Raw genomic sequence first — 17,034 nt, 5'->3', positions numbered from 1 at the left:
AATGTTTCTATCCAATAAAATTATAACAAGTGTCATCATTTTATATTTTTTTAACTAACTCATTAAAACTATATTAAAAATATATATCAAATAAAATAAAATTGAATGGTGATTTTTCATAATTTTAGTGGGTATGAATAATTGTAAGCATAGAAGATAAGAGGTAATTTAATTTATCTTTGACTATTTGTCCAATTTAATTGGTATGATGATAAAGATGAAAGCGGTACAAATAAAAATAAAAAAATACTACAGCAAATGGGGCGCTGGGTCTTCTCAGTTCTCATTTATATCATATAAAGATTTTATTTTTGTGTCATACAATAAATATAAATTGGATTGCAGATCCATTTATTAAAAATAGCCTAATATAATATGAAAAGAACAAGGTTGAAGGTAGTAAAAGAATGGGCGTGGTTAGCCTAAGGACTTGGCAATGAAAAAGCTACATAACACTATTCATGATATCTATCTATAAATACAGGAACTCACTTCACTAGTTCCATACCCCAAAACAAACCACCATTTCTTGAGCTAGTTTTTCCTTCAATCCTCAAAGCATTTCAAAATGGCTTCAAAGGGATTGGCAAGAACTACTTTTCTCCTCATCACCCTCAACCTTCTCTTCTTTACTCTTGTAACTTCAACCTCTTGCCCACCACCACCAAAGGCCCCTAAGCCACATAAACATCACCACAACAAAGCCACATGTCCTAAAGACACACTCAAGCTAGGTGTATGTGCAAACGTGCTCAATGACTTGGTTCACCTAGTCGTCGGTACACCAGCAACCACTCCATGTTGCAGCCTCCTTGGGGACCTTGTCGATCTTGAGGCTGCAGTTTGCCTCTGCACCGCCATTAAAGCAAATGTCTTGGGTATCAACCTTAATGTGCCAGTTTCTTTGAGCTTGTTGCTTAATGTTTGTGGAAAGAAGGTCCCAAAGGGCTTTCAATGCGCATAGAGATGCCTGATTATTTTTATATATCTTCAAAGAGTTGTTTTTATGCTCTTTGATCTTATTTGGTTTGGTGTGTTTCCCTCTTAGAGTTGAGTATTTTATTATGTTAAAGATATTGATTGCAGTAGGGAGGTTCGTCACCTTCTCTTGTACTTTGGATATCCTGTCATATTGTGACTATGGTTCTTTTCTTGTGATTCAAAATAAAAATTAACATTTTCAATAAATATGCATTTATTTTGAGATTACAACATCAACTCTTATCATATGTGTGGATCCAATTTCAACAAGTACATAATTTACCTCATTATGGTCTATCCCGCACCATGCATGGGAGCTGATGTGGCACAATGGTCCTATTAGGAAAACTGCACCGCCTAGGATGGCCATGTCCTATTGATTCCCTCTCTCTTTTCTTTTATTTTCTCTCTATTTCTCGATTTTTTATTTTAAGTGGGTATATCGAAATATGTGATAAAGATGGGAAGCAATGCGGGGATGAAAGATAAAAGATAAATATAATAAACTGTCTGATAGTATGATAAAAAATTATAAATATTTCAGTTATGGTCTTGAACTTTTTTCAAATTAGTAAAATATTTAACATAGATGTTTCAGTGGTTAAACTTGTAAACCATCACATCGTCAAACAATAATTTGCTTTTATAGAAAAACATGTAAATATATTGAGTTTTTATAAGATACATGATTATGAATAAATTTATATATATATATATATATATATATATATATATATATATATATATATATATATATATATATATATATATATATATATATACATACAAGTCCTTTTGAGAACAAAAAAAAAACAAATGTGCGAACTTGAGAACTCCTAATCCAAACATCATTTTTCAAAATCAAAACCACAAATATTAACGAAATCCAACGTCTAAGCTATATATAGCCTAAAAAAAAATTTTGACGATTTTTTTTTTTTTTGATAAATGTTCATATATATGCATTGTTGATGCATACATTAAAATATACGTCCGCAATCAATATTACTGTTGATGCATGCATGCATATATGCGTCCGCAGTCAATTTGGCTGCTGATGCATGCGTCTTTATTCCATACGACTGCGGATTCATATGTGTCCGTAATCCATATGACTGTTGACGCATAATTTGTAATTTCTCATGTTTTTTTAGTTCTCACAATAACTCCACCGCATATATATATATATATATATATATATATATATATATATATATATATATATATATATATATATATGGGTGTTTGGGATTGTTTCTCAAAATAATTTATTAGCTTATTACCTTTTTGAAAATCTAATAAGCTATAAAAGTGTTTGGATATTTAAAAATAGTTTAAACTACTTTTTGGAGCTTTATAGGTAAGCAAAATATGGAGTTTAAAAATATGGAGCTTTCTTGAAACTAGAGAATCATTACTTTTCAGCTTTACTAAAAGCACTTTTTAAATACTTAGCTTTTTACCCCTAAAAATATAACTCAAACGCATTTTAAAAATAACTTATTGGGTTTCCAGTTTTTTTCTACCACAAAAGTTAAACCGAACACCTTTTAAAAACTGTTTTTTCCAAAAAGTCATAGGCCAATAAACACTTTTCCTAAAAACACTTTTGTGATAAAAAAAAGTTAACACAAACACACCTTTATATATATATATATATATATATATATATATATATATATATATATATATATATATATATATATATATATATATATATAATCATTTTCAACAACAAACTCTATTTTATGGAACGAACCAACAAACCAATTTTAAAAAAAAAAAGCTTATGTATTTGATGGATGCATTTTTTTTTCCTATTTGTTTATAGAGAGACCGATTACACAAGCTTGCATCCTCTTTCATTCCCATCCCATCATCACTATCATCTTCATGAAAACACCATCTTACTCCATCATCATATTGAGACCCACCTACAATCAGAAGCAACACACACACACAAGAATCTTCATTTCTAAGTGTAGGAGTGAAATCAGGAAAAGAAACTCATGATTGCTTAAAATAAGAATAATATGGTAATTTCACATTTATCACACTAATCAACTTTCTTACAACTTTTTTTCCTAAAAATGGAAATCTGATTCCTTTGACCCAAGATATTCTGAAAAAAAAGTAACCAAATTATGTGAACACTTATATCTGGAGACATCAGTTCGCCAAATTAAAATATTGCATTCGGTTTCCAAAAAATTGGATGAACATAAGTGAAATGAGAACCCCGATAACTGAATTTTATAATACATTTTAACATCCATACAATTCATGAAAAATTTTAAACTTTTAAAGCAACTCCAAAAAGCACCATTGTTTAGATAATAGTTTCAAAACATGTTTATTATCAGAGTTTTCCTAAAGATCATAAAACAAAACATTAGGAGGTGCACGATCACGCATTTGCCTTCCCGTGATCATCTGAGGTACCTGAAACATAACCAAAACTGTAAGCCCAAAGCTTATTGAGTTCCCCCAAAATACCAACCCAATACAAAACCAGAATAATAATCATAAACAACATGCATACAGAGCCTTCAGTCTGACTGGAATGCCCAGGCATTAACGGACTGCATTCTATCTGGTATGCTCACATAACCTTTAGCATGACTGGTACGCTACACCGGGCCTTCAACCTATCTGGAACATTGTTCGGGCCTTCAGCTTGACTGGTACGCCCCACTGGCCTTCAGTCTATCAGGGACGCCCAGGGTCTGTTGGCCTTCAGCACAAACCTGGACCGCCTCAACCCACCCGCCATCCCATATCAACATATATCATATCAAATACTAGCTAGCATGTAAATATAGTCATACAGATCTAAAAGATTACTAATCATAGCATCATCCTATATAGTAGGATACAAATCTAATAGATCACTAGAAATAGCATCATACGATAAACCGGAATAACAATCCAAAGGGCCGGCCTTGGTTCCTTCGACCCAAAAGAATAGTGAGGAAAAGTCACCTCGCAACTGAACATTATAGATGAGGTTCGACTCCGAATCTCAACTCTAATCAACACCTATACCAACCAAATGACCAATCTCAAATAAAAACCCAAAATACCCAAAACACCCCTTAAGATCAAAATTGGTCAAGTCCATGATTTGCTGGTCACGTCGTGACCCAATAAGTCCCAACAGACGAGGATCGCCATCCTCACGTCGTGACATCTAAGAGCTCACATCGTGAGGACATTCCTGAGCATAATTTCTTAATGAAGTTCTTAATCCTTTTTGCTAAGTAACCAAATCTTCCCTATGGTCTTAATCACCAAGAGTATCATAAAGATCATGGCTTTTGGACATGCATGTCCCAAACACTACAAAAGTGCAAAATGAGAAAATAATACCAAATGTTCATGCAAGAGTCATAAAACTCCACCAAAATCCAAATCTAGAACTTATAATGCTCAAGAGACACTAGATATCCAAAAAGTTGCTAACTTTATGGATTTCCACCCCTATTTCATCATCGGAGAGAAGGATCTAAGCATAAAAACCTGGATCTAAGCTTAAAGACTCATAAAGCAAGGAACTTGAAACTCACAAAGGCTCCAAAACGTGAAAGGATGCTTGATGGGAAGACTTGAATGCATAATGATGGGGTACATGCTCTTCTTCTCCTTCTCTTTAGCTATAATCACCTAAAAATGAGCCCAAGATCAAATATGAGTGCTATGGTTCCAACAAGAGGTGCAAGGAGGAAATGGGGGTTGAGGGTGGGCTAACCCTAGCCCTCACTTCCTTTAAATACGAGGCAACACCCCAAAATTAGGGTTTCATCCCGTACTAACCTCACGTCGTGAGCCAAAATATTCTCACGTCGTGAGGCCCAAAATGAAACGCGGTAGCACCAGCCTTTTCACGACGTGAAATCTAAGAACTCATGTTGTAAGCAGGTTTAATTCTTGAATTTTTAAAACTTAGCAATCCCTTACCTGAAATGGATGTTACAATTCTCCCCCACTTGATCTAGACTTTGTGCTCGAAGTCGGCTGTATCGAATAACCCAGGATAATGCTCCCGCATCTCATCCTCGGGCTCCCAAGTCCACTCGGAGCGTCTCCGATGCTACCACTGTACCTTTACCAAAGGTATCTCCTTGTTGAGAAAAACTTTCTTTTTTCTATCCAAAATAGCGACCGGCCTCTCAACATAGTTCAGGCGCTCATCAACTTGAATATTGCCCAAGGAAACCACCGCTTCGTCATCCAACACACACTTTCACAACTATGAAACATGGAAAGTATTGTGAATGTGACTGAGCTCCTCAGGAAGATCCAACCTATAGGCCCTATTACCAACCCTGGCGATCACTCAAAATGGTCCAATATATCAGGGACCCAACTTCCCCCTCTTCCTGAAGCGAATCAAACCTTTCGAAGGTAAGACCTTCAGTAACACCATGTCGCCGACCTGAAATTCCAACTCGGATCGGCGCCGATCGGCAGAGCTCTTCTCTCGACTCTGAGCAGTCTGCAATCTCCGTCTTTCTGATCTGTTGAATCATCTCCATGGTCTGAAGGACCACTTCGGTCCGCCTCATAACCCTGTGACCAACCTCGCCCAGAAAACGGGGTACGACAACTCGACCCATACAAGCGATCAAAAGGCGGAGCACCAATGCTGGAGTGATAACTGTTGTAGGAGAACTCTGCAAGAGGTAGGTAGGAGTCCGAGCTCCTACCAAAATCAATGACACAAACCCGCAACATATCATCAAGGGTCTGTATCGTCCTCTCACTCTAGTCGTGGGTCTGCGGATGATAAGTTGTGCTGAAGTGCAACCTCGTGCCCAGTTCCTCGTGGAACTTCTGCCTGAAACGGGAGGTGAATCTCACATCACGGTCTGAAACAATGGAGACTGGAACCCCATGGCGAGTAACGATCTCACGAACGTACACATCGGCCAACTTCTCGGCCGAAGAACTCTCCCGAATCGCCAGTTTTTTTGGTTCACAATGTCTCCTTACTTTGTTTTCTTGGTTCACAATGTCTACTTACTTTGTTTTTTTTTGGTTCACAACTTCTCGGGCGAAGAACCCCCTGGCGAGCAATTGATAATTTTTTGGTTCACAATGTCTGCTTACTTTGTTTTATTGAAAAAAAAAATGTATGCATCAATCAGACGCATATGTTTTCTTGAAAAAAAAAAGTTCAAATGTACAATGTAATGGTTCACTATAATTAGTAAATAGGATTTGGTAATCGACTTAAGCATATGACATATTATATAATTACCTAATTAGTATTTGATATAACTAATTACCAAGTTACTTAACATGAAATTCCTAATGCCCCTTACTGAACATTAAAGTTATAAAATTTTTTCTCTAGAGAAAATATGCATTGGATTGATGCATGTGTTTTTCGGTTTTTGTTTCAGAATTATATAAAATTTTTACTCAACTTTGAACATACATAACTTCCGCATACGACCTCGGAACAATGTCATTTTTTTTCTAGATTGTAGAACTATGTGTGAGATTCATTTTAATCTTAAAAAACATCATAATCTGTTAAAACTTCATAGACTTATAAAGCTCAAAACATGGGTTGTTGAGTATTTTGGTTTTCGTTTCAGCATTTTATAATTTTTATTCAACTTTAAACATATATAACTTCCTTATATGACCTCGGAACATGGTTATTTTTTCTATATTGTAGTACTTTGTGTGGGCTTCATTTTAAGCTAAAAAAACATCTTACTCAACTAAGAATTCACAGACATATAATGCTTTAAACAGGGGCTATTGAGTTTTTTGGTTTTTATTTTAACATTTTATAAATGTTTTACTCAACTTTGAACATACATAACTTCCTCATATGACCTCGGAACAATGTCATTTTTTCTAGATTGTCGTACTATGTGTGGGATTCATTTTAAGATCAAAAATCATCTTAATCGAATAAGAATTCACATAATTATAAAGCTCTAAACAGGGGTATTGAGTTTTTCAGTTTTCGTTTCAGCAATTTTTAGATTTTTTACTCAACTTTAAACATACATAACTTCCTCATATGACCTTGAAACAAGGTCAGTTTTTTTTTCTAGATTATAGTACTCTGTGTGTGCTTTATTTTAAGCTCATAAAACATCTTAATCGGTTAAGAATTCACAGAGTTATAAAGCTTTAAATTGGGGTTGTTGAGTTTTTGGTTTTTATTTCAGCATTTTATAATTTTTTTAATCAAATTTGTACATACAAAACTTCCTCATATGACTTCGAAACAAGGCCATTTTTTGTAGATTGTAGTACTATGTGTGGTATTAATTTTAATCTTAATGAATATCTTAATTGGTTAAGAATTCATAGACTTATCAAGCTCTAAACAAGGGTTGTTGTGTGTTTTGGTTTTCGTTTCAGCATTTTATAATTTTTTTACTCAACTTTAAGCGTACATAACTTCCTTATATGACATCGAAACAATCTCATTTTTTCTATATTGTAGTATTCTATGTGGGCTTCATTTTAAGCTCAAAAAAAATCTTAATGGGTTAAGAATTTACAGACTTATAAAGATATAATCAAGGGCTGTTGGATTTTTTACTTTTTGTTTCAGCATTTTATAAATTTTTTACTCAACTTTAAACATACATAACTTCCTCATATGACCTCGGAACAAGGTCATTTTTTTTTCTATATTGGAGTAATCTATGTAGGATAAAATTTAAGCTCAAAAAGCCTCTTAATATCTTAAGAATTCACAAACTTATCGAGCTATAAACAGGGCTGCTACTTTTTTTAATTTTTTTTCAGCATTTTATAAAATTTTTACTCAAATTTGAACACACATAAATGTCGGATTAGGTGTCTAAGCCCACAACTATAATTGGTATGTACTTGAATTGATAGTAGCACAATCCTTTTGGGTTGCCTTCACTCTAGCAACATGACAGGATGACTTTTGGAGAGAAAAGTTGGATTTATTATTTGGAATAATAAATTGATATAAATGATTTATTAATATGTTGTGAAAATAATATATTAATTAGAAGTCATGTTGCTTAATTAATATTGAATCATAAATAAATTTGGAATTAATTCTGGGATTAAAGGAATTAATTAAAAGTATAAGGGGCTATTTTGCAATTTATTGATAGTTGTGAAATTGGGCTAATGGACTCCATGGAAGGAGTGGAAGAAAATTATAGGGAGGCCCTATAAGTTTTAGTCCAAGGCCTTATGAATGGGAGTGCATGGGTTCCTTAGGCCTTAAGCTGGAAATTAGGGTTTCCTCAAGCAAACCCTGGCTTTGGCTGTAAGCAACCAAGAGCTATATAAAGACCCCCCCCCCCCCATTCCCTTGGAATTTTGGCTACATGCTTCCTAACCCTAGTAGAGCCGAAATTCTGGTGCTATCTCCTCCTCTCTCCTCTAATCTATTAAACAGTCAAGAAACTCAATAAAGTAAAGATTAATCAAAAACTAATAAGCCATGCAACTTTAATATTACAAACCACAACAAATATTAGTTTTTAACTAGTTCTTACCATTAATTCAAAAGTTCAAACCGGATCAAAAATTACAAACCACATAACTTAAATATTAAAAGTTCAAAACTATCATATTCTTGACAGAAAACCAACAAATAACCAAAAAGCAGTTTAATTGCAACATCCAAATGTAGAAGTCGCCAAAAAACACTTAAATTGCAGCATCCAAAAGCCCATTGTTTTATTCCTGATTAACCAGTAGCATCACTTCATCAATCATCATTCAAATACTTGTAGGATGCATTTCGAAATGATAACTATTAACAACAACTTTATAACAATCAAACACACCAGGAGCTTTGAAATATAGCACATATGAAACAAAAACAGCAACATAAACATACACATAATTATATAAATTTCATAAAAAAGAAACATACCCATAAGGCTTAATAAGCTTTAATACTTTACTTACTCCTCTATTATCACTTTCATCCACACTTTCACCAATGAAAATGATTGGTTGCTCCAAAGTTAATTCCTTCAAACCGATTAGATACAAAAATTACGACATTAAAACTATATACAATTAGGATTTAAATAATTATATTCACAAGTCACAACTAACCATTTTCTTCCAACCTCTCTATCTCAAGCAAGATATCATCAATCACAATCGGATTACGCGAAGAACGTAAACAATCTTGTGCACAAACGAGGGCTTCCACCATTCTTGGAGTTACGGAAGTACGGAAAGAATCAAGCACTTGCCCCCGGTGCTAAATGCCGACTCCGAGGAAACCGTAGAAACCGGGATAGCAAGAATATCTCGGGCCATCTTAGAAAGAATTGGGTATCTACATTGTTGAATTTTCCATCACAACAATATGTCGAAATTGGTATCCATTGGTTCACGTTCTTCCCCCATATATTTATCTAATTCTGTTTTCTTCGACTTAGTATCCGAACTTCCCATTGCCATTTCAAATTTATTTATCATGATAACCTCAATATCCATTACCATATCACCCTCCTACGCTGAATTAGGATCAGAAGGAGAGTATGTAGATGACACCTCAACATCCTTCTCTTTTTGAGGCATAGAAGACTGATAAAAATCAAACAAAGTGTGCATGTTGTAATCTAAGTTGAAAATGAAACGATTGGCACTATCTTTCTTGAAGTTTTCTTTAACAACCCACTGGATATATTGCCAGTTATAACTTGGGTTGCGAACTACACCAATAAACATAAATTGATTAAGCTTTGTAACGTCCCCCAATACTTCTTGTATTTCAATTTCATTTTTTTTGCCATTTCCATGATGGACTTGTCGGGATGCATCGCCAAACCATCAATCACATTACCAATACCAAATATTTCATGTACATAAGCGTTTGATGTTACATACTTTGAACTAGAGAACCTTGATGTAGCATCAAAAAATATCTTCAAAAACGGAAACAAACTTTGCACATTCATCCAATCCATGTCGCCAATCAAGCCACCATCAATCTTTTTTAGCTCCTTGACACAACTTGAATCTTTCAAAAGAATGTTTGAGAACGCTTTCCTAAATTTGATTGCGCTCTCAAGCATCAGGTAAGTCGAATTCCACCGTGTTTCAACATCCATGGAAACCAAACTCTTGCTTTCTATTTTTTCCTCTTGAATGCACTTTTTAAATCTTTGAAGCCTTGCAGGAGAAGACCTCACATGTAACACCCATATTTTCAAAACAATTTTTCACATTTTATAAAACACGTTTTCATTCATAATCGTTATAAAAACACCATTGTATCACATAACATCATATCCCAAGATCATAATAAAATCTCCCCGCGTGTGTACTGATCAAGCCGGCGCCTTCCCGCGATCCTCGCTGGTACCTGCGACACATAACACAACACTGTAAGCATAAATGCTTAGTGAGTTCCTCAAAATACCACACATAACACATATTAGCCACTCGAGGCTATAACTCTGTTTGACACTCTGGTCAAAGTGTCTATGTGGGACCCCCCAGTCCCATAACTCTGTGGGCCCTCTGGCTCTAACTCTATGGGTCCTCTGACCCTAACTCTGTGGACCTTCCGATCCTAACTCTGACAACTCTGTAACATACATAGCATATAACACATAGAAATCACATCATGCAAAAGCATACACAATACTCTGTCTCATAGCTCTAATTACCACTCTAGGTAAAGTATAGTGAGAAGACTCACCTCGGGTAACTCGGTAAAGCTCGAACTCTGTAAAGTCGGGTCTAGCCTCCGCCTAATCATATGAAATAAACACTCTGAATCAATACATCTCTCAAGGCTAGACTATTCCTCCTCTTAGTACTCTCAGAAGGGTAAAAGACCATTTTACCCCTCTCATGGCTCAAAGACCCTAACGTTGACCAAACCCTAAAAGTCAATAAAAGTCAACGGTCCAACTTTTGACCCGACTCGCCGAGTGCACAAATGTGACTCAGCGAGTTCAGTCGTGAACTCGAGTCCTCTATTCCCCTTCTGACTCACTGAGTCATTCCTCCAACACGGCAAGTCACTCACTGAGTGATTCACGGGAAACCCTAACCCTACTCGCCGAGTCTGCCCTTGGACTCGGCGAGTTCATGTCATGCACCAACTCAAATGACCTCCTGAGGTCAGATCTGTTCCTCTAATCCATAGATCTGGCCTTCCCAACCACTATAATCACGTAAAGTCTCGATCTTGATGCATAAGCAACATTTATATGACCATATATGATGATTTAGCCCCAAATACCTTAATCCAAGGCCATGACCTCTATTGTTCTTCATAAAGCTTGATGAATAAGGCTCTCTGGACCTCTATGGATCCAGATCCAAAGCCTTATCACCAGAAGGGGCTATTTGGACATCAAATCTAACCAACAAAAGGTCTAAGAAACCCTAAATCCGTATGATCATCATAAGAACAGAAGGAGAGTCGAATTACTACCTCAAATGTGAAGATCTTAGCTCTAAATCCACAGAATAGCAACCTCCTATGCTTCCTCTTGGCTAGTACCTCCTTCTTCTTGCTAAACAACACTTCCAAGGTCAAGAATGGCTTCCTTTCTCTCTCAAAACGCTCAAGCACTCTAGGGTTTCTCTCTATGGTCTGGTAGCCGCCATTGAAGGCCATAAGGGCCTTTAAATAGGTCCCAAACCCAAGAAATTAGGGTTTCATTAAACAGCATGGACTCGCCGAGTCCACGTATGGACTCGCCGAGTCCGGTCATTAACCCGGATGGAGATTCGCGACTCTACTCGGCGAGTCTGAGCGCCTACTCGCCGAGTCTCTCTCCAAAACTCAATAAAAAACATAATTTAAGATACCTGGAAATCCGGATGTTATAATTCTCCCCCACTAGAATCAGACTTCGCCCTCGAAGTCTCACTCCACAAATAACTCTGGATACTGCTTGCGCATCTCTAACTCCGGCTCCCAGGTCATTTCAGAACCCTTCCGATGTTGCTACTGGACTTGAACCAATGGCACCTCCTTGTTTCTCAAAGTCTTGATCCTTCGATCCACAATCGCAACCGGTCTCTCAACATAATTCAGGCTCGCATCTACCTGAATGTCCTCTAACGGAACCACTGCCGACTCATCAGCGATACACTTCCTCAACTGAGACACGTGGAAGGTATCGTGAATCTGGCTCAACTCCGTAGGTAGCTCCAAACGATACGCTACCCTGCCCACCCTGGCAGTCACCCTGAAAGGACCAATATACCGAGGTCCCAACTTACCCCTCTTCCTGAATCGGATCACCCCCTTCCAAGGAGATACCTTCAGGAGTACTAAATCGCCAACCTGGAACTCAAGCTCGGAGCGACGTCTGTCCACATAACTCTTCTGGCGGCTCTGAGCGGTCAACAACCTCTGTCTGACCTGCTGAATCTGCTCAGTCGTCTGGAGTACTATCTCTGTACTACCCATCACACGCTGCCCGACCTCACCCCAGCAAATAGGAGTCCGACACCTCCTCCCATACAACAGCTTAAAGGGTGGCATACCGATGCTCGAATGATGGCTGTTGTTATAGGAAAACTTAGCCAAGGGCAAGTATGTGTCCCAACTCCCTCCGAAATCCAACACACATGCCCGAAGCATGTCCTCGAGCGTCTGAATCGTCCGCTCACTCTGCCCATCTGTCTGGGGGTGGTATGCAGTACTAAAATGCAGCCTCGTACCCAACTCCTCATGAAACTTCTTCCAGAATCTGGAAGTGAAACGCACATCTCGATCTGAGACGATCGAGATCGGTACTCCATGCCGTGATACCACCTCCCTCACGTACAACTCTGCCAACCTCTCAGCGGAGGAGCTCTCACTGATAGCAAGGAAGTGAGCGCTCTTCGTCAACCTGTCCACAATCACCCAAATTGCATCGACGCCCCTCGCAGTCCTTGGCAATTTGGTGATAAAATCCATGGTAATCTGTTCCCACTTCCACTCGGGAACCTCCAACGGCTGCAACTTACCATGCGGCCTCTGGTGCTCGGCCTTAACCCTGCGACAGGTTAAGCACCTCTCAACAACCCATGCTACATCCCTCTTCATACAGGGCCACCAATAATCTCTTCTCAGGTCCAAATACATCTTAGTGGCCCCGGGATGGATCGAAAACCTAGATCGGTGTGCCTCCTCCATCAATATGGTACGTGCCCCGCCCACAAATGGCACCCAGATCCGACCCTGGAAGGTCATAAGCCCTCTGCTATCGGTAACAAACTCCGATACATATCCGATAACCCGCTCTCTCTTGCGGTTCTCTGGTCTCACGGCCTCAGCCTGGGCCCCTCGGATGGTGTCCAACACCGGAGTCATCACTGTCAATCTCATACAAACGTCCCGTATCGGGGCGCTCTCCACCCTACGACTCAGGGCATCGGCTACAACGTTAGCCTTGCCCGGGTGGTACAGGATCTCACAATCGTAATCCTTTACCACGTCCAACCATCTCCTCTGGCGCATATTCAGGTTGGGTTGATCCATCAAGTACTTCAAGCTCTTGTGGTCCGTGTATATGGTACACTGAACCCCATACAGATAGTGTCGCCAGATCTTGAGGGCGAACACTACAGCCCCCAACTCCAGATTGTGGGTGGGATACCTTGTCTCGTGAGGCTTCAGCTGCCTCGATGCGTATGCTATCACATGCCCTCTCTGCATCAGCACCGCTCCCAGCCTCGATATCGATGCGTCACAATACACCACAAAGTCCTCCATCCCCTCCGGAAGGGCTAACACTGGGGCTTCACACAGTCTCTGGCGAAGTGTCTCGAAGGAGGCCTGCTGCTCTGGTCCCCATGAAAAAGCAACACCCTTCCGGGTCAACCTGGTGAGTGACACGACGATCTTGGAGAAATCCTTGATAAATCTCCGATAATAGCCAGCCAACCCTAAGAAACTCCTGATCTCGGTGGGGGATCTAGGCACCTCCCAACTCATAACTGCCTCAATCTTGGCCGGATCGACCAATATCCCATTCTGGTTAAAGAGGTGCCCTAGGAACTGGACCTCTCGTAACCAGAAATCACACTTGGAGAATTTGGCATAAAGCCTCTCCGATCTCAAAACTCCAAGTAACTCTCTCAAATGCTCCTCATGCTGCTCTCTGGATCTCGAATACACCAGTATATCATCGATGAACACGATCACCGAACGGTCCAAGATCGGTCTGCATACTCTGTTCATGAGATCCATGAACACCGCCGGTGCATTGGTGAGCCCGAAAGGCATCACCACGAACTCGTAATGCCCGTAACGAGTCCTGAACGCTGTCTTCTGGATATCCTCATCTCGTACTCTCATCTGATGATATCCAGACCTCAAGTCGATCTTGGAAAACCAAGACGCTCCATGCAACTGATCGAATAAGTCGTCGATCCTCGGTAAGGGGTAACGGTTCTTGACCGTCAGTTTGTTCAGCTCCCGGTAATCAATGCACATCCGGTGTGAACCATCCTTTTTCTTGACAAAAAGGATCGGCGCTCCCCACGGCGAGCTACTCGGCCGTATAAACCCCTTCCCCAGCAGCTCCTGAAGTTGCGAGGATAACTCCTGCATCTCTGGTGGCGCAAGGCGATAGGGCGCCTTGGCGATAGGCGCTGCCCCCGGAACCAAATCAATACGGAACTCTACCTGCCTCTCGGGAGGCACACCCGGCAACTCCTCGGGGAAAACATCCGGGAACTCGCGCACTATTGGGACCTCACCGATCGACCTCGGTCTCTCTGCATCTACTCTCGTATCCACCACATAAGCCACAAACCCACTACAGCCCTGCTGTAAACTCTGCCTCGATCTAGCGGCCGAACAAAATGCTGACCCAGAACGGGAACCCTCGCCGTACACCGTAAGTACTCCCCCACTGGGGTCTCGTATCGTCATTAACTGTCGCTCACAGTCAATCACAGCTCCGAAACGGCTCAACCAATCCATGCCCACTATGACACATACGTCCCTCATAGCAATCGGGACCAGATCTATCGGAAACTCGATACCGAAGATCTTGAGTACACATCCTCGAATCACATCAGTAGCATACACCGCTCGCTCGTCAGCTATGGAAACTCGTAGAGGTCGACTCAACGCCTCACGCTGGGTACTGATGTGCTGACTAAACGCTAGTGACACAAAAGACCGACTCGCACCCGAGTCAAATAACACCAAGGCAGGTACAGAACACACAAGAAATGTACCTACGCATATCACAATATAAGCATAACACTACAAACTCAAAATAAACAGAGGAAAGAATACATACCAGCTACCACATCGGGTGCTGCGCGGACCTCCTCCGTTGTCAACTGGAAGGCTCTCCCGCGAGCCTTCGGCGCCTCGGCCTTCGCCGGCCGACTCTCTGTAGCTCGAACAGCAGCAGGGGCAGATCCCTGAGAAGCTCCCTGAGCTGACCCTCGTAACTGCGGACACTCGGCCTTCCGGTGTCCGGTCTGGTTGCAGTGAAAACAGACTGCAAACCCCTTGGGGCAATCCTTGGCCATATGCCCCTCCTTGCCACATTTGTAGCAAGACCCTTCTCTGCACACTCCATCATGACTCTTGCCGCACTTGCCACAAGTGCGGCCCCTCTGGCTCCCTGATCTTGAATCGGCAGGCTTGGCCCGCTTGGCTGCCGGCTGAGACTGTGCCGGTCGCCGATCCCTACCCTGAGACTCCGCCTCCTCCCTAGCCTGAGTCTCCAACTCTATCTCCCTCTTCCGGGCATTTGCCTGAAGCTCGGCAAATGTCCGGTACGTCGAGTTCGCCACTAACTCTCGTATATCCCTCCTCAAAATGCTCAGATATCGGCTCATACATGCCTGCTCGGAGGACACGTGCTCCGGGCAGAACATCGCCCGCTCATGGAACATCCTGGTGATCACTGTAACAGACTCTGTACCCTGCTTGAGGGTCAAAAACTCCTGGGCCAAACGCTCCCTCTCCACCTGGGGAACATACTCTTCTCGGAACATAGCAGTGAACCTCTCCCAGGTCACTGCAGCAAGCTCAGTAGGCGAATAGTGCGCCGTCACAAACTTCCACCAGTCCTTCGCTCCCAAGCGAAGCTGGTTCAACGCGAACCGGACTCTCAAATGCTCTGGAGATGAGCAAGTAAAGAAACACCCCTCAATGTCTGATATCCACCTCATCGCTGCAATCGGGTCCTGGGTCCCATCAAATTCCGGTGGTTTTGTGTTGCTGAACTCACGAAACATCAACGCATCACCACCCTACGGCCTAGTCGCAGCTATAGCTGCAGTGGCCGCAGCGACCGCAGCCTCAGAAAGAGCAGCGTATCTCTCGTCAAATGTCTCTATCAGTGTGGTCTTGATAGACCCGAACATCTCTGGTATCTCTGCCCTGATGGCCGCAGCCACCTCCTCATGAATGATCCTACGGATCTCCTCATCACTAGTACCGCTGCTCTCTGGTGTGTGGCGTGTCCCAACCATGATGTCTCTGAAATACAACATAATAAATATCAGGGACTCGCTCGAGTATACTCGCACTCGATAACTCCACCTTACTTGCTCTTTAGTCCCCAATGGATTCTTACTTAGGGTGCGTACTGCTCCGGTGTCTTCAGTAGTACGGGCCCTATACTACCATCCACACCGCATCAGCATCCACTCTAAGTCCTCCTCCTTGGATCCCAAGTCCCAAGTACTCTACTCTCTTTAACCATATGCTACTCACTAGCGGCTCTCTCATAAACTCCTCGCTGCTATCTAAACACTCTCAAGTATCCCTAGCAGCAAAACTCCTAGACTAGGGCATCACATATCAGGCCACTCTAGTCCTAAGAATGCCTAGTCTACTCTAGCATGCATAGCATAACTCATCATATATCATAACATAATATATCTCATAACACTAATTACAAGGGTATTTTGGGAAATCACCGTTCGGGCGCTGGCTGATCGTACACACGGCTCTGCTCTGTTTATCTCAAAAACTCTTTTTACTCTTTTAAAAAGTTTTTAGTCATCAAAATTTCTCTCAAATCCTCAGTTTGAGTTCAGATAAGCCCGAAGATGAATCCGAATCCCTCAAACCAAGGCTCTGAT

At 40.8% G+C, this 17,034-nt stretch overlaps 1 pseudogene; it reads left to right on the top strand.

Annotated features, from left to right (window-relative positions):
* Positions 1-485: 485 nt before the first annotated feature.
* Positions 486-1,188, top strand: LOC145165133 (14 kDa proline-rich protein DC2.15 pseudogene; annotated as a pseudogene).
* The last annotated feature ends 15,846 nt before the right edge of the window (positions 1,189-17,034 follow it).

Source organism: Lactuca virosa, chromosome 3, assembly GCF_052849685.1.
Source record: "Lactuca virosa cultivar CGN04683 chromosome 3, Lactuca_virosa_CGN04683_v6, whole genome shotgun sequence".
NCBI classification, from domain to species: domain Eukaryota; kingdom Viridiplantae; phylum Streptophyta; class Magnoliopsida; order Asterales; family Asteraceae; genus Lactuca; species Lactuca virosa.
This window is presented reverse-complemented; position numbering and strand designations above follow the sequence as displayed.